This window comes from Uloborus diversus, unplaced genomic scaffold, assembly GCF_026930045.1.
Source record: "Uloborus diversus isolate 005 unplaced genomic scaffold, Udiv.v.3.1 scaffold_40, whole genome shotgun sequence".
Classification (NCBI taxonomy): Eukaryota; Metazoa; Arthropoda; class Arachnida; order Araneae; family Uloboridae; genus Uloborus; species Uloborus diversus.
This window is the reverse complement of record NW_026558571.1, coordinates 459,556-478,962: the sequence shown is the minus strand read 5'-3', so window position 1 is coordinate 478,962 and position 19,407 is coordinate 459,556. Positions and strand designations below refer to the sequence as shown.

The 19,407-nt window shown below is 34.5% G+C and overlaps 1 long non-coding RNA gene across 1 annotated transcript; it reads left to right on the top strand.

Annotated features, from left to right (window-relative positions):
- Positions 1 to 460: 460 nt before the first annotated feature.
- LOC129233421 (uncharacterized) lies at positions 461 to 17,902 on the top strand. Its single transcript, XR_008581457.1, has 2 exons — positions 461 to 601; positions 17,696 to 17,902. It is a non-coding gene; the product is annotated as an uncharacterized LOC129233421 (long non-coding RNA).
- The last annotated feature ends 1,505 nt before the right edge of the window (positions 17,903 to 19,407 follow it).

The following is a 19,407-nucleotide window of genomic DNA, read 5'->3' as shown; positions in this document are numbered from 1 at the left end:
AAGAAAACAAAACTATTGCAACTAATACATCGGATATAGTAAGCGTCATCTATATACCTTCGTTCTTTCAACAAAGTACATATTATTTAAATTCTACAACAAGAAAATTATATCATACATTCCGTATGTTCCTCTCGTCTACAATACTCGCACGTCATTGTTTTGATTTGAAGAGTGACAAGTGACAGTGACAATCGTGAATCTTCTCGAAGAAAAAAATATTTTGCGGCACAACTATCTCGTTAAATTTAAAAGCTTTAAAAAAATACCAAGCTGGGACGTAATGTACCACATAAAAGTTTGAGTGTGAAAACAGTTTCTGAAAAAGAACATTTCAGACAAAATTTTTGCTCTTACTCTAAAGCCTTTTACATTTCTCGTTTTGGCATTGTTGTGAACCATAACATTGCCAAGGCCGCCGGTCGTTTAGAAACGTGAGTTTTGTACATGGTTTTGTATAAAATAATATTTAAAATTAAAGAGACCAAGATAATTTCGCCTGCGGTAGTTTTATCTTATTCATAATGCCTGAGGAAAAGGAACAAAAGAAATTAAAGCCCTGTTGTGCTTGTCCGGAAACTAGAAAAGCTAGAGATGCATGGTAAATAATTGTTTTAACTTGCTAATTTTCGGCCCTGTAATATACCTTACTTTTTGCTTTCAAAATAATTATCATCATTTAAAACTTTCTTGAAAACCTTAGAGTGCTATGTAATCTTTATGCTCTTGTTGCAGAAGCGAATAATAAAAACGTCTCAATTACGTAAGTGCAACCTTCACAAAATCCTTAACAAACAACTTGACAACAAAGACTGAGACAAAGGCTGAGCGGGATTTAAAAGTTTTCGTTTAAAAGATCTGACCGCTTATCCGTTGGAGTTCGCTTCGCTCACTGATCGGTTAGATTACAGTAACATGGTGGCTTGCGGACTTGGGCCATAAACATTAAAGTTGCGGGATTATTTGTTTACGTTTTAAAGCAACTGTTAATGTAATTTATTGTATTTTTAGTTTATTTGGCAAGTGTTTAGTCATTTTAGTTGAAGAATATGTTACTTTTATTTCGGGGGGGAGGGGGGAGGTAGGATGAGTTATTTTCGTTTATTCCTGGAACTGTTTTTACCTTTATCATTTTTTTTTTAAAACAATCTCTTCGATTGTTTTATTTTTTCATATGGGGGACATTGCAGCGGGATTCCGTATTTGCTCTAGATGGGTAGTTAGTCTTCTACACTTAATATCTAAGGACGATTTTTATACTTTGAGTACGACTGAAGGAACAAACCATGCTATCTATGAATATCTTTCAAGTACGCAAGAAAACTTTTCAGTTTACAAAGTTTGAACAGAACAATGTCTCTCAGGTCCTCTAGTATGCTATAAACTTCTTTCCACCTTGTTGGCCATAACTTTTACTGCTTGTTGCTTTATGAAAATTTAAAGTGTATTTAATCAGCTTTTTAATATTGTTGTCAATACAGTGAAATCCTGAAACAAAAACTTCCAATACCACAAATTTTCTTCGAGTAACGGGAATTTTGTTGGAATGGAACTCAAGTAACCTAATGGATTTAAATTTAATTTAAATTGTTGAAATGGCTATTTCATTGTATTGGCATTCCAGGGGTCTGGCCAGAGGATATTTGGGTCCGTTAACGGACCCTTCACAAAAATCCGATCAACCAAAACGGACCTTTCACAAAATCCCGATCAAACAAAACGGACCCTTCACAAAATTCTGATCAACAGGATCGGATCTTTCACAAATTGTTTATTGAAAGAGCAAATCTGAAAGCAAAATAACGCATATTTCTGTGTATAAAACGCATATTTCTGTGTATAAACCAATAATTTTTAGAACCTTTTTTTAAAGTAAAATTAGAGGAATCAGCTTATACAAAATCGGCTAATTTTGAAAAAAAAAAAAAAAAATCGACACTCTAGGGATGCTCTTGCAAGGGATAAATAATTGCTACTGCCAAATAAATATAATGGTTGTTTGTTTTATCACAGCTAATTAGCAGCGGTGTTGTTGTAAACTTTTCTGAAAAGGCATTGGTAAGCACTTTTCTCCCTGCTCATGATTTTATAAACAATAATAATATATATCTGCGCAATGAACTTAGAAATGCAAAGGGATAGTAAGGGTGGGGGAAAAAAATGATCGCTTCACATAGGGTTACCAACTTCAAAATTATCACCACTTAGCATCTGGAGTTGAACCTTTATAATGAATTGATTAGAAAATATTCTCATCATTTTACCAGCTTGTCAATATTTGCGTTTTTATGGTGCAGTGCGGTGCGATGTTTAACTGTTATTTTGGGAGAAAATTATATGGGTTTTGATTTTTCGATGCAAACAAGGATGATTAACTTTAAATAAACTCTTTTAATTACCGTTTTTTTTTCTTTAGATGTCTACATTTTGAAAAATGCAATCTTTTAACATACGATATGAGAATCATATTTTGTTCTTTTTTCAAGCTAACTTCGCTTTATTAGGATGCAAATAAATGAAAAGTCTCTTTATTTCTGTTAGAACTCTCATTTCAAGTTTTTAAAGCGAAATTCCATTTTCTGTTATTAATCAAAAATTAAAATGCTGAATAGATGGTTTATTTTATTTTATTTATTTTTTTGCGTCAACTGTGTCCACATACAGTGGCTCCCAAAAGTGTTCGTACACCTTGAAATTTTGTAGTAAAACCAAAATAACGCAAAACTGAATTCGAATATGAAGTCCAATTTTTGTTTCACACCATTCCTATACCATTGTGAATAAAACCCAGTAGTTTTTTTTTTTTTTTTTGGAATATTGCCAGATTTTATTTTTGAAATTTGTCAAAAAACGAAGAGACAGAGAAAAAATACGCCATAAAAGTCATCGTACACTGAAATAGTTTCGAATAAATTCATAATTAAAATTATCATATGTGGTTTTTTTATTATTTTTGCATTGTAATGATACTGTAAAGTCATTTGACTTTAATTTTTAGTGTTTTTATTCCCTAATATTTTGCTTATTATTTTAAAATGGCAGGTATGCGTAAAAAAACAACAAACACGATTCGAAATTTGGTTTTTTTCCCCTCACAGTAGCCGTAAATTGATTTGAAATGTCTCTAAATTGGTTAATTTATACCATTCTATAGTGAAGGGCTTGATAAAATGCTTTAAAGACAAGAATCGGATCGAAAACAAGGTAAGAAAAGGTCAACTGGCAAAGTTAACAAAGCGTGATCGGAGGTTTACAGTTTAAAAAAATATGAAAAATACACATTTCAGAACTGAAAAAGTTTCTACAGAATTGAATGAAACATTTTACGTTTAATTTTTACCTAAAATTGTTCGAAAAGTTCTCGGATTAGCTAGATTAAATGGGACCTCTTCCCGCAGAAATTTTCTTGTTCGTGCGAAAAACAGTAAGCTTACACTTTCCGTCGTAAAATCAATGTTAAATAAGCTCAATACGTTTTGGAACAACGTCTTATTTATAGACGAAAATAAATTCAACATTTTGGGTTAAATTGTTGTATAATTGTAAATGAAAGAAGAAAAGAGGAATTTAATCATAAGAACTTAGTTGGATCGGTTAATCAGAACGGTGAAGATGTTCTTGTGTGAGGGTGCATTTCAGCATCAGGACTTGGAAATTTGGAATTTTTTGATGAAATAATGAATTATGCTGTTCATTTAAATATTTTAAAGAGCAATTTAAAACTATTACCCCAAAATTTGGTAATCGGAAACAACTTTGTTTTTTATCAAGATAACGATAAGAAGCACACGTTCGCGTTTGGTGCCTCAAAATTTGTCCTTAAACTTGGAAATATCTCCTCAATCGCTAGATTTAAACTTAATGGAACATATTTGGAGATATCTGGTGGCTAGATTACGAAAATACACCATTGAAACGAAAAGCGAACTAGAAACAGTAAGACTCGTAGTGCGGCTGAACACTTACTCAGAAATTGCACAAAAAAAGAAGGAAAGAAACAATGAAATCTATTTCCAGACGTTTAAAAGCTGTTGTTGTTACTGCATGATATCTCACTAAATAATAACTTAGTAAAAAGTTAGATTATTTACTAATTTTTGACATTTTTTCAAAGTGTACGAAGACTTTTGTGAGATAAAATTTCCGTAACTTTTTGGTTTTTGATTTTTAAAAAATTAAGTTTTAATGTTTTATTAAAAATTTTTGTGTAGTTTTGTTAAAAATAGATCATAGATCTTATAATAAAATACCTATTCCGAAATATTAATTTTAACCAATGGATAAGGGCCTATTTCATTGAAAGTCGTAGGTGTACGAACACTTTTGGGAGCCACTGTATATTGATGAAATGTTTAACATAGGACTCTAAAATGCAATTTTAAAATAATTTTATCAAAAATATTTCTTTTAGAAGTCGTTTTTATACTTTTGATGCCTTCACTTTGAGAATTGCGATCTCTTTGCATCCGCTATGGGAATCCGATTTTTCGAATTTTTGATAATTATTTCGCTTTGTTAAGAGGTAAACAACTAAAATATCTTTTTATTTTTGGTAAAATCACGGAATTTTTAAGTTTTAAACGAAGTCCTGTGCTTTTTAAGAGTATCTTGGGTCAAAAAGTTAAATGCTGAACCCTATTCCGAATTTTATTTTATTTATTTATGTTTTTGTTACAATTATTTTAAATACTGTACAGAAATATTTCTAGTATAATTTAACATAATGTAGAATGGTAAATAAATATTGATACTTGAGAGAGCGATGAGCCCCCCCCCCCCCCCCCCCGTCAAATATCACACCACTCCAGAATGATTTTCACCACATAGAAGAGGAAAACACTCAACTTTAAGTTTAATTGATGTAGTTTGTGCCATCTCTAAATTCTAAAATTTCGTTTTAACATTTTTTTTTTTTTTTGCGAAATTATTTGATTTTTCACAAAATTAATTCATTTTTCACAAAATTATTTGATTTTTCACAAAAAACGGACCCTGTAAAAAATCCTGGACAGACCCCTGCATTCATTGTAACGAGATCTCACTATATAAGGATTGGTTTTTACAACTGGAGTATTGGCATTCATTGTAACGAGATCTCACTATATAAGGATTGGTTTTTACAACTGGAGTATCAACATCGTAAACTGATTGTAATTGCTAACAGCAAACAATTCTTAATGATTTTTTAGAATCTCTTTCCCAAAACTTTTCTGACCAAACAATCTTTTTATATAAATATGTACCCACCAGTTTTTAAACTCAATAACTTCAAATATTATAACATTATGCACATGAATTAAGATTACATTATTTAAAATTAGGTTGCAGGAAGTGTCAGTAAAGATAGAACAAAGGTATTATATTCTGGTTTTGACTTTGACATCTATTATGAAATAACAAATTAGCGCTCATCAGCCCAGCATAGGAAAGTGACTTAGCTGGAGATGGAAAACCTCTTAAGGAAGCCAAGAGTGCCAAACACGAAACTAATAACCACGAAACTGCAGTCCTCGGCTGGAAATGACTGAGCTGGCGGTGTATTTCATGTATTTCTGCTTTAGCCCTGGCTAATTGGGTGGTAATTTACTGAATATACCATGCCTTGCCTTCAATCTTGGAGTTGAACCGAACCATTGTTTTGGTCACTCGTCTGGTCTGTGCTTGTTCTATATTAGCTACCAGTTTGTTTGGTACTCTTGGCTTCCTTAAGAGGTTTTCCATCTCCAGCTCAGTCACTTTCCTATGCTGGGCTAATGAGTGCTAATAAGCACGAAACTGCAGTCCTCGGCTGGAAATGACCGAGTTGGTGGTGTATTTCATGTAAATCAGCAACTGTTTTGAAATTCACACAGAAATAGTTTCTGAATTCTTCAGTAAAACTTATATGTTATGAAGTTATAGTTTTCTTTATGAATTAATTTTAAAAAACTCAAATGAGATATGGGTTTATTTGATAACCTTGCCCTTGTATTATAATCATTATGACAATGTTCCTAAGTAAAGTTGCTCATTGTCTAGCATCTCGGTGACATTATATTGGGTTTAGTATTTAAACGGCTTGAAACATTAAAGATGTTTTCCGTAGGTACACATTCAGTAGGTACAGTATATGAGTGCATAATATTCAGGTACTTAGAAGTAGATCCATTGACCTGAAGGAATCCTAAAAAGAAATTAAAGAACACGCACATTTAAAAATAAAGTCATTAAAACTTTGTTATGAAACATTGGAAGCGGGGGGGGGGGGGGGGGGGCATTAAATTTCTCGTGCCCCCTCCAAAAGATTTTTCTGTATCTGCCCCTGGACTCGGTTACCAAGGCCTGCCATCTTACAGCATCCCTGAGAGGTGATGCAGCGGACATTCTTCAGACCATTCCGGACATCCAGCACCTGGATTTCGCTGCCCTCACATCTGCGTCTGCATTGGAGCTTCGCTTCAGTGAGAAGTCCCAGAAACATTTCGGCCAACTCCAGTTGAAGTCCCGTCTCCAGAAAACCGGGGGGAACCCCGCAAGAGCTAGCGGTGTACGTCGAGAGACTGTTTCATCTTGCTTTTTGCGACTGTCCTGCAGATGTTTAAGACAACCTGGCACTCAATTACTTCATGACAGGGTTTGAGATCCAGAAATCCTGAAGGCTCTAGATATGACTGATATCGAAGACCAGAAATCCGCTATTGTGTGTGCAATAAAGTTGGAGGCTGCCCAGCAAGCAAACTGCAAGGATCGCAAATTCAATCCGCGGCGTGAAAGCTGATGAATCCAGTGTCAACACAGTTTGCTGAACTTGAGAAGCAAATCAAAGAAATTTCGGGAACCCTCAAAAGGATTGCGGCCCCCTAGGACCAAAATGGACAACCACTTAAGTGCTGGAAATGTGGCAGCAAGGGCACTTGTGAAGAAACTGAAGTTCAACAAGAAACCAGAGGGAATATCACCTCTCCCTCTCAGGTTCAGGAAAACTAAGCCATGGCAATCTCCCGGGGTGGATGTCGCCAAATTCGAATGAGCCCCATCTTAATGTTTTCCAGATTTCATCGATGAGTGGCGGCCGTAATGGACTATTTGTTTACCCATTTATGTAAACAGGTTTCCCTGCAAGTTGATTATTGACACTGGAGCCAATATTACTATCATAAGAACCGATATGGCTCGTCAATTTGGACTCGACATTCTATGAACGCTGCCCTGAGTTACCCTACAAACTTTGACAGGTGACAAGATCAAGATTGAAGGTAAAGTGAACTTAGAAATTGTGTTTGGAAATACCACTTACCATCATACGACATTCGTTGCTGACATCACAGACCCCTTCATTCTCGGATCGGATTTTTTAAAGAAATATGACTTCACTCTCGACTTCAAGACTAATGAGTTGCACTTGATGAGAGAAGACATAGGGTCAGGTGGGGTAAAATGGGTATAAAATAGCCTACTTTTGGATTTTGACTCTTATATTTTTGTCAAAATATTTTGTTTCTAATTTTTTTTTTTTGTTTTATGTATACATTACATATGTTAAGAGTAGAATTAAATGATTTTCACACATAATTTGATACAAATTTATTTTTGAGAGGAGTGTTTATGACTATATGTTTTCTATACCCATTTTACCCCACGCAGGTGAAAATGGGTAGCCTGTGGTGTAAAATGGGTATTGAAGTCTAAAAAGTGATAAAAAAAGCATACTATTTGTTCAATGCAGAGAGATAATATAGACCTAAGAGTCAGTTAACAGAATTTTACAATTTAATTTTAAAAAAATAGTGCAAACAGTAAATTTGACAAAATATTAATGAGGTTTCTTTCAATGCATGATATCCATACTTGTCATTCTTTAAAAAAAAAGTAATGGCCTTTATTGTTAAATTGTGGATCATTAATTATTTTTATTATTTGATGTTTTTCAATGAAATCCATGTCGTCTACATCAGAAAAATCCCCCATCTCGGATTTTTTAAAAATATTTCATGTCATAATATTTCCCTCAACAGCCATATATTTGCCAATAAATTCTTTCTTGCTCGTTTCCTATAAGTATAATATTTATACCCAGGCACCTGTGGTTAAACTTTGCTTCATAAGCATATTTTTAGCAGTTTCTATTCCAGATACTTCCTCTGAATGGAAACTTTCTTTTTCTACTATTTTTTATTTTCTTGTTTTTAATTCATTATTTTTTTTCACTTTCAACTCTTAGCCTTTCTGAAACATCTTTGTCAATACTTCCTGTATTTGCCAGCATACATTTTCGTTTTAAATAACTCATGCTGGTAGTTGTCAAATCTGAAGCTCTTGTTGAAATTGCAGACAATATTGCACTTTTCAAATCTTTATAAGGTGACGAAATCGTGCTTTGTGACGTATAATTTTTGGATTGAAATGAGGATGTGTTCTGAGAATTTAAAGGTACATTAGAGAAATTGGTAGCATCTGATTGCAATCAAATACAACTGTGACAACCAGCAACAGGCTGAGCCCAATATATTCTGAGGAAATTGTTATTTTATGCGCAAGTTCACAAAAACTCTAGAATAAGTATACCGCTGGCTTCTTATTTGTTATGATGGAGTGAAGTTTATTTTATAAAGTCATGGCATTGCATACTTTTATGTTTCAATTATTTTAAATTAACCAAAAATAAAATAATATTCATTTAAAGGAAAATATTCTGTTGTATCTTTTAAAACAACTTGCTGGAATAATAAGCCTAACCATATACCCATTTTCAAAATATGAGATTAAAAATAGAAACTATCTTTTTTTTCTTCCCTGTAAGTTGAAGCAGCAACAAAAATGTCCAACTAAAGACATTATGACACAGTAATAAAAATTTCTCAAAAATCAGGAGCTGGAGATAGAAGTTTAAGCAGACAACATGCGGCTTGAATTTATCTACTTCAATTTAAAGTGTTACCTCTCACTAAAAAATAATCTATTGGAAAAATATATTTTGTGAAACAGAATTCAGAACAGCCAAGTATAATGTCCCACTCAAAAAAATGCAAATTTAATTTAAAATAATTTGTTTTTAAAACCATATATTTTGACCACCTATTTTACCCCACTACACATTTTACCCCACCTGACCCTAGCCAATTTCCACACAGAAAATGATGTAAAATTTGCTCATCAAATAATAGCTCAAACAGATTTATCAATTCCCTCAAAATCAGAATTACTAATACCTGGCTCCATCAGAGAAAACAATAGCTTTAGATTTGGCCTCATCGAATACCCTAACCTAAGCAATAATCCAAAAGGAATGCTGGTAGCACCTACACTTGTGGACCTTCCTAAGGATGTAATTCCTGTGAGAGTCGCCAATGTGAGTGAAAGACCAAGAAATATTCAGAAAGGTGAAGTGTTGGCAACTTGTACTCCAGTAAACTGCATATTAGGAGAATCAATTCCCCCAAGACTGTGTCTTCTGAGTTCTTGACATCGAAGTTAATAGGAAATGCGCCATTATCGAAAGATCAAAGAACTGCTATGGAACAAATGGTGGACAACTACAAGCATCTGTTTTCATCCACATTGGAGAACGTCAAATTAAACGCAGCATAGGATCGACACTGGAGAACATCTCCCTATTAAACAGCATCCAATATGACAACCGTTCGCCAAGAAGGAAAAGGTCGAGACCCTCCTGAAAGAGATGCAGGAGAATGATGTCATCGAAACCTCGTCCAGTCTTGGGCCTCTCCCATCGTCTTGGTCCGAAAGAAAGAGGGCTCTACCAAATTTTGTATCGATTATCGGCGCCTGAACGACATCACCAAGAAAGACAGTTACCCTCTTCCACACATCAATGACACTTTGGACACCCTGCCTGGACACAAGAGGCTTTTGAGTCTGGACTTGAAGAGCGGATACTGGCAGGTAGAGATACACCCCAATGACTGAGAAAAGACGGCGTTTACACCTAGACAAGGCTTATGGCAGTTCAAAGTGACGCCCTTCGGCCTCTGCAACTGTCTCCAAAAGACACTCGAACCAGCCACGTTCGAGCGTCTTATAGAGACGGTATTAAAAGGGCTCTCCTACGAATCCTGTCTGGTCTAATTAGACGATATCATCATCATCATAGGACGCAGTTTCAAAGAACATTTGGCTAATCTTAGAGAGGTGCTGCTAAAACTCAAGGAAGCCAACCTGAAATTAAGCCCGTCCAAATGTAATTTGTTCCGCCCTAGAACATCATTTCTTCTGAGGGTGTACAAACTGATCCAGAAAAGGTATCTGTGGTCAAGAGTTGGAGTCGTCCCAAAAACATCCATCAGCTGCGAAGTTTCCTGCGGCTCTGCACATACTACAGGAAGTTTGTGAAGGGTTTTTCCAATATTACACGACCTTTGCATAAGCTAACGGAGAGCAAGTAAAAGTTTGAATAGTCTAAAGAATGTGAAGATGCATTTCTACAATTGAAGGCAGCTTTAATACCAACGCCTATTCTCTCATACCCTCAGTTCGAAAAATCCTTCATCCTTGACACTGATGCGAGCAACGAGGGCATCGGAGCTGTTTTATCCCAAGAAATAAACGGCAATGAACATGTCATCGCTTACTGGAGCAAATGCTTGTCAATGTCAGAGCGAAATTGCTGCATCACCAGAAAGGAGTAGCTGGCCGTAGCTGTAGAACACTTCCATCATTACCTCTACAGCCAAAAGTTTCTGCTTCGGAAAGAGCATGCCTCGTTGACTTGGCTTTTAATCTTCAAAAATTCGGAAGGCCAGATAGCCAGGTGGATACAACGGCTCCAGGAATATGACATGGAGATCAAGCATTGAAAAGGGTTGTCTCACGGTAATGCAGATGCTTTATCAAGGAGACCTTGTCCTGAGAACTGCCACTATTATTTTTGAATCAAGAAACAGTATGGAACGACTAGCCCTATTGCCTATCAGGTGACAGTGACTTCAACATCATCAGAACCTGATCCATGGAGTGACTATCAAGTTCGAAAAGATCAACTGAAGACTCAGACATAAAACCAAGTTTGGTGTGCATGGAAAGTGACAGTCAACGACCTAGCTGGCAGAACATTTTCGTCTTCAGTCCTAAAAGATACTGGGCTTTATGGAACTCACTCCATTTACGGAAAGGCGTACTACACCGAAAATGGGAATCTGATGATGGTAAAACATCCAGGTGGCAGTTACTACTTCCCTGATCAAGGATTTCAGATGTTCTGAAGGAACTACATAGTAGTGCAACTGTAGGGCATTTTGGTGTCTTGAAAACCCTCAATAAAGTTCGAGTATGCTTCGTCTGGAGCAAGGCGAAGGATAATGTGAAGAAGTGGTGCCATTCTTGTGATGCCTGTACTGCCCGTAAAGGACTAAAGAAAAGAAGCCGAGGGAAGCTACATCTGTACAACATTGGAGCTCCTTTCGAATGAATCGGGATTGACATCCTGGGTCCTCTTCCAAGAACTGCTGATGGGAACAAATACACTTGTTTCCATTGACTATTCCACCAAATGACCCGAAGCATACCACATTATAAATCAAGAAGCTACCACCGTAGCAGACTCTAGTCCAGCATTGGATCTCGAGATATGGAACACCTTTGCAAATTCATTCGGATCAAGGAAGGAATTTCATCTCTGTTGTGTTTAAGGGCCTATGTCAAATTCTCAAAATTGAGAAAACTAGGACAACACCACTACACCCGCAATCGGACGGCATGGTGGAGAGATTTAACGCACAATCCTGAATAATCTCTCATTTATGGTCTCCAGGAATGAACAGGATTGGGACAAGAAGCTACCTTTGTTCCTGCTGGCCTACCGCAGTGGCCAGAGCTGTGTCCAAGGGGAGGGTTTTAGGGGTTAAACCCCTCCCATTGAAAGAAAAAAATCAATGAATCATTAAACGATTTTCTAAATTGTATTTTAAGTTTTAATTAATTTTAGAGTTAAACTCTGATACAGTATTCACCCTCTTTAATATTTCCTCATGTTTAACAATTAGCATTTTCCTCAATTGCAGGATTCCCAAGCCACTTCGCTTCTAAGTACTTGAAAAAATTAAGGACGGAGGAATGGCTGAAGAGTCCGGCAATGCTGTAAGCATGCAGGGGAAAATTATTTAAAAGAATATTAGGCAATGATGTAGCGCTCCCCCTCCGAAAAAAAAAAAAAAAACTTAGGGGCAAGGAAAATGGTTACTTTGTTTACTATCAGGTTTTTTTTTATGGTACGCCTTTAGTGTTGGATGAATTAGTCGTTTCACACATTAAAAAGTGTTTCTATGCGAAACAGCAATTTCTTTAAATAAAATTTTTATTTTCATTAAATTCATGTTCAATGTTATTTGATGGAAAAACAAAAGAAAAAAGAAAGAAACTAGCATTAGGTGGCATAAAAGAAATATGTGCTTTTACAAAATGCTCAACTGTACAAATAAGATTTCATTTAAAAAAAAAAAAGTATTAAAAAAAAAGCCTAGTTATCGAACTAAAATGAACTATTCAACATGCGTCGTTAGTTTTCCTATGACAATGTAAGTTACAAAGGTAAAAAGTTTCAACCCCTCCCTTTATGAAATCCTGGACACGGGCCTGCGCAGTGCTGTCCATGAGACTGCCCCATCTCAGATGTTCTTCAGAGGAGAGCTTTGGCTACCTGTGATCTCATCTTCGATCATCCTCCAGATGGGCCCTCAGTGTCTAAGGAGTACATCCAAGATCTCCAGGCCCAGTTGGGAGATGTTCATAACTTCGCATTTGAGCGAATCAACATCGCGGTGGAGAAGATGAAGACCCGATACGACACAAGGTCCTCTGGACATGAATTCCATGAAGGTGACAAGGTTTGGTTATGGAATTCTATCCAACAGAAAGGTCTTTAACCCAAATTGCAGTCACATTGGGATGGACCGCACAAAGTCCTTAACTGACTGAATGACGTCGTAGTGAGTATCCAAAAATCACTTAATGCAAAACCTAGAGTTGTACATTATGCTCGTCTAGCCCCATACTACGGCCATAGTTCATGAGTAATTACGTAAAACAACCATGATTGATAATATAAAACTTATGTAGATCATTTTTGCTTTTAATGTTTAGTAATGTTTCTCTTTATTATTGTGTTATCTATGTCTGATTGGTTATTATTTAATGTGTGTATTTGTAAACTTGTGATGTAAGTTTGGCAACCTTTTCTGGGGACTACTACAGTTCTACTGCCGGGACATGCAGTCCTCAGGAAGGGGGTAATGTTACAAATTTCGTAAATAGTAATTGTTTTTATGATTAATTTGTTGTAATCTGGCTAATTTTGGCATTTGTTCCATTAATTTTCATCTAAAATTATCGTAGTAACTTAACCTGTAAATTGTTTCTTGTAATGAATATACAACCCTCCAACATTCGTATGATGTATATTGTCCCCGGATAACATTTGTGAATGGAATAAAACGAAAATATGAGAAATTGGTAGAACGTTGTAGGATTCTCTGGATGTTTCTTCGCTTGGTATATAATGCTGGACGTCTTGTGAATAAGGGAGAGAGTTTTGCTTTTCAACAGTCTGAATTTCGTCTGAGCCATTTCTCTGTTTATTGTGAAGTATTTGCGCTGTGTTTTGCGTATTTTAATGTCAATACGTGTGCCATCGTTGGGTTTACAGTGTTAATTGATATTTGCTTAATTGCTGATGATTGATTTAGCAGTTGTAACTACATTTCTTATACATAGCTGTAAATAAATCTCCTGTGCTTTTCTCAAGAACTGTGTCATAATTCAAAGGAAGTTTGAAGTTGCATCGAACTCATAACAATATAATTTTAGTCAGCTGTAATATAATTATCTGTTAATAAATTTAGGAAATAAATTTTATTGGGTGCTTTGAGTATTTCACCTTCATGGCAGCAATAAAACATTGCCTTGCCTGTTTTTAAGTTATGAATGCGAAATCAAAAATCCACAACTATCAAAATTAAATGTTTTGAATGGAAAGCTCTGTAAGAGATTTTTTTTTTTTTCAAAATTGACAGACAACCAAACCACGAATGCAGTAAGTATAATAACCAAGACTATATTTATGTGCACAAGTGCTGGATTTAATATTTAGTTTGTTTGAAGAAAAAAACTTCTTATGAAAAAACATTTTCAAATAAAACATTGTATTTTGAAATTTTATTATTATTATTTTCAATGATGTAGGAGATGTTACCTTTTTAAAATAACCTATTTAATTATAAATTTTAATAAACACATTTTTTGGAAATAAAGCTATGTAGAGTTAAAAAAGAAATTTAGTGAAATGCATTTCTTAAAGATTGCTTTAGTTTTATTTGTTTAAAACTAAGGTAAATACTTTTCTTCTGGTTATACCTGGGTCGTTCCATGTCAAATCAACGAAAAAAATGGCATTTTCAACCTGACCTTCTCAAATTTTTTTGATATTTGGTTCAATTGTTAGGTTTACATAAAAAGGAATAAATATACAATAATAAGTCTCTATCTATTTTAGTTTCTGAGATAATTCGATCCAAAGATAAGCAAAAATTGTAAAATTTTGCATTTTGCTAATCATATAATGAGTCATTATTTGTTCCTGTATTGTCGCAGAACATTACTTTTGGTGTTTTTAGAAAGTGCTTGAATGGACCTTTTATTTGACATGTGACATGCTTATGTTTCTTGATTTTTTAATTTCAAGGTCAAACACTTTGACCTTTAACCTTCGATATTTCAGAAAGTGTATTTTAATTTTTCTTTGAAAAAAAAATGTTATTCCTACATTTATTTTTTACAATATACGAGCATATAAATATGGGATTGCCATGGGATGCTAAAATATAAAATAAAATGTAACTTACCATTTCAGTACAAAATCGGCATTTAAGTTTTAATTTATATACATATTTTTAAAAAAATCAACCATACTGCATCAAATATTTATTTAATAATATATTAAAATTGACACATTATTAAGGGGTATTATATACTATACATATGTACTGAACATAAATTAAAATTAATATCAATATTAAAAAAATTAGTTTTATTATATGAATTTTAAAGAAAAAAAAATTTTCTGGCATATTTATTTTTGAAATGGCATAACATTTTTTTAAATGAAAAATATTTTTTAGTGTCATAATATGTATATCTACTAAAAATAAAATAAATTACATGATTTTTCATTCTAAATTTTTCACCTCCAGTTCCTTTTCTTTTTAAATATTCCTTTGCTCTTTTTAAAACCATGCACTAAACAAGAACAACTTGTGATCAAATAAATATGTTGTTGGTTTTTGAAGTATACTAGAGTTTCCCAGTCATTTCCCATTAGAGTTTTCCCATACATGGCCCTACAGGGCCATGTATGAAGATGTTATGAAATATGTAGTTTGCGAAATTCCTACTGAAGCTTGTTACTTTGGAAATTGTATAAATTGTCCTGGGTTTGAAAGAGTCAAAGAAAGAATCGAAGAAGCTTTCGAATTCAACTGCGTTGAAAACATCACATATAAACAGTGGATACAAAAGTTGAAAAAAGAACATCTCTCGAGACATTAGTGGAAACTACTGAAGAATTGATCAATATATTTTTTGAAAATCTCCCGAAACTTCTTCACTCATTTTCTGCAAGTCAACAATTGAGCTATCTCAATCGTTAAAAGAAGGTGAATACCTTGTAATCTGCATCTTTGCAGAGAATTATTCTTTTATCCTCCAGGATGCTGCCCAAGGTTTCCATTGGAACAATGCTCAAGCTACAATTCACCCCTTTTTCTTTCTTTCACACACACATATTGAGGTTTCTGCTATTCCACGGAGGAAGCTTATACCTCTATTAATCCACAAATTTTCCAGGATTTTGTTTATCCAGGACAGCACAAATACAACACAATAGATGGTGGTGCCATCTATGGACAGTTCGAGAGACAATTTAGAACCAGGCCAGGAGCCAAATAACTTCCTAGCCTGCCACCCCCAGAGGTATCGTTTCACTTGGAGGACATTGTGACCACGAGCATATTTAACGTCGCCCAGTCACCATTAATGACGACGGTCACCCCTTCACCATTTATTTTCAGGACGCTTCCACAAAAGCAGTAATGAATACATCTCTAGTAATAATTTCTGATTGCCTTGTGCATGACACAACAGCAGTCAATCTTTTTCAAAAACATCTAATTTCTTTCATGCAATCTCATTATAACACAAAACCAAACTTAACTTATTACTATAGTGATGGTGCTGCTTCTCAGTACAAAAATCGATTCAATTTTCTGAATCTCTGTTACCATGGGTCAGACTTTGGTATCACAGCACAATGGCACTTTTTTGCAACATCACACGGCAAAAGTGCATGCGATGGTGTAGGAGGCACTGTGAAAAGACTAGCAGCAAGAGACTATCTTCAAATGATACATAATGAACAAATTATGACTCCTCGACAGCTTTATGAATGGGCAAAAGATCACATTAAGACAATACATTTTCAATATAGTACAACTGAAGAACATAAACAAGAAGAGGAGACTTTGAAAAACAGGTTAATGACCGCAAGAAGAATACCAGGTACTCAGAAACTCCATTCTTTTATTCCACTGAACATGAATCACATGGAAGTCAAAATATTTTCATTTTCAAAAAAGTCAAGAATAGAATATTTAAGAGCTGCTCGGGATTGTATTGAATTCGTCGCAGAAATGGTCGGGTTTTTAATCTGCAGGTATGATGGACACTGGTGGTTAGGTTGTGTTTTAGACTGATGAAGAAAATGAAACACTTAAGATAAAATTCTTGCATCCACATGGACCTTCATATTCTTTTTACTATCCGAACGCAGAGGCTATTATGAATGTACCTGTAGATGATGTAATATTAAAAGTAGATCCCAGGATAAATCTCACAGGAAGAGTTTATAACTTGTCGAAGGAAGAAATGGATAATTCTAACCAAAAGTTGTAAAAATAACTTGTGTGTCCTTTTGTAAATATTTTCAGAAACGCTACAAATTGCATTTAAGTAGTAAGTAGATATATGTTCAAAATTTTGTTTTTCCATGATTCCATTGCAATCCCATTATGAAATTTTTTCCACATATACAGTGCATTAGTGTGTAAAAAATAATTTATTTTCAGATTTTTAAAAGATATACTTTTTTAAATATTAATGACTCCAAACCTTATAATGTGACATATCCTATAAAAGCCCATTTCAAAAGCTTTAAATTAAAACCAAAATGAACTCTTTAGCTCCAATAGAAGTTGAGAAAATCAACTTCTTGTAATAACTAAAACCTCGTTTTTTGCATTTTCCCCCCTTTTTTAAATAGCCCTACACAAAAAACCGGGCAACTTAAAAATCTGAAAAAAATATTTTTCTGTATCATATCACTATATATAATCAATCCCCTGAAATTTGTTGGAATCCGTGATGGTCAAGTTGTGAGGCTCGTTGATTTGACATGGAATGACCCACCTATTTAATGAAAATCTACGGTATAACCCTGATTTAACGATTGTCAGAGGACTGAAAAAAGTTATCGTTAAATGAAAAATGTCGTTGAATCGAGGAGCATCGACATTCAGTGCAGTCAAATCCAGACCAGTGAAATGCATCATTAAATTGTGAAAATTGTTAAATCGAAGCTATAACTGTTTTTTTTTCTTTGATGAATTGTTGCTTGTACGGAAAGTGAGATATTTTTCTTTTTTTCTCCCTTTAGTATAATGGAAAAAGGTGAAGAAAACTGTTCAGAATTGGTGGATGCACATAAGGCATGCTTGAAAAAAATGGGCTTTAATGTTTGATGAACAAGAATGGAAAACCTTCTATTAAACAAAATACTTGCCATGTCATTTGTATATAGTGTGCATATTGTATTTATTTGTACAATAAAAATTTATGGTTAAATAAATATTATACTGATAGACACCAGCTTGCCGTTTTTTAAAAAAAAAGAAACAACACATTCCATTTTTGCTGTTAACAGGGGTCTGGCCAGAGGAAATTTGGGTCCGTTAATGGACCCTTCACAAAAACCCGATCAACCAAAACGGACCGTTCACAAAATGCCGATCAACCAAAACGGACCCTTTACAAAATTCTGATAAACAAAAATGGATCTTTCACAAATTGTTTATTGAAAGAGCAAATCTCAAATTAAAATAACGCAGCATATTAGCATATTTCCGTAAATAAAAACGATACAGGGAACCTTTCTACTTCCTTTTTCAAAAAAGGAAGTATTGTATTCGTGAAAAAATGTTCACTCAAAAATCAACCTTATTTCTATTTTGCTCACCCCAGAATGAATGTTGAATTTTTTTTTCGACTCGACCACACATGGATAAGTGCCTAAGAATGTATAGATACGCGAAATATCCGTAATGACGATTCCCGAGTTAATTACAAGGAATTTCTCGTGACGTCTGTATGTACTTCGCATAACTCAAGAACGGTAAGTCCTAGAAAGTTGAAACTTGTTACGTAGAATCCTAGTGGGGTCTAGTTCTGCGCCTCCCCTTTTGCATTTAGATGTTTCTAAAGGGATATTTTGTCCCTTTTGGAGGGGGGGGGGGGAAATCATTGTTAATTTCAATGTAAACTTAAGTGGTGTTATAATTTGGCAAACACTTGGCGATATATCGCCAGTCTTTTGGTCGCCAAGTTTTGTAGCCAACTTGGCGATTTTTTTTTTATTTTTTTTAAATCTGTTTCAATTTGGTCACTGTTGGTGATATTTAGAGTCAACTATTGAATCACATTAAAATTGCCAGTAATGGGGAAATGACATTAAATTGGAGTAAAAGGAGGTCATGTGATGCACACATCAGCTCGTTTGAAGTTAAATTAGAGGGATTAGCTTATACAAAATCTTAATTTTGAAAAAAAAAAAAAATTGGCACTCTTGTGATGCTCCTGCAAGTGATAAATAACTACTATGGCCAAATAAATATAATGCTTGTTGTTAGTTCCTTTGAATGAAATTAATAGCTGAAAGTCGGTTTGGTTTATAATTTTGCTTTGTTTTATGCAGCGGTGTTGTTAACTTCTCTGAAAAAGTGTTTACCTGCACTCCCCTCCCCCCCCCCCCCCCCCGCTCATGATTTAATAAACAATAATATACAGTGAAGAACTTAAAACTGCAAAGGATATAGAGGTGGGGAGAAAATGTGATCGCTTCGATAGGGTTACCAACTTCAAACTTATTGCCACTTAGCCTATGGTGGTGCAATGTTCAACTGTTATTTTGAGAGAAAGTTATATGATTTTTATTGTTTGATGCTATAAAGGATAATTAATTTTAAACAAAGTCTTTTAATTACCGGTTTTTTTTTCTTTAGATGCCTACATTTTGAAAAACTCAATCTTTTTACATCCAATATGAGAATCATACTTTATTCTTTTTTCAAGCTAACTTCGCTTTATTATGAT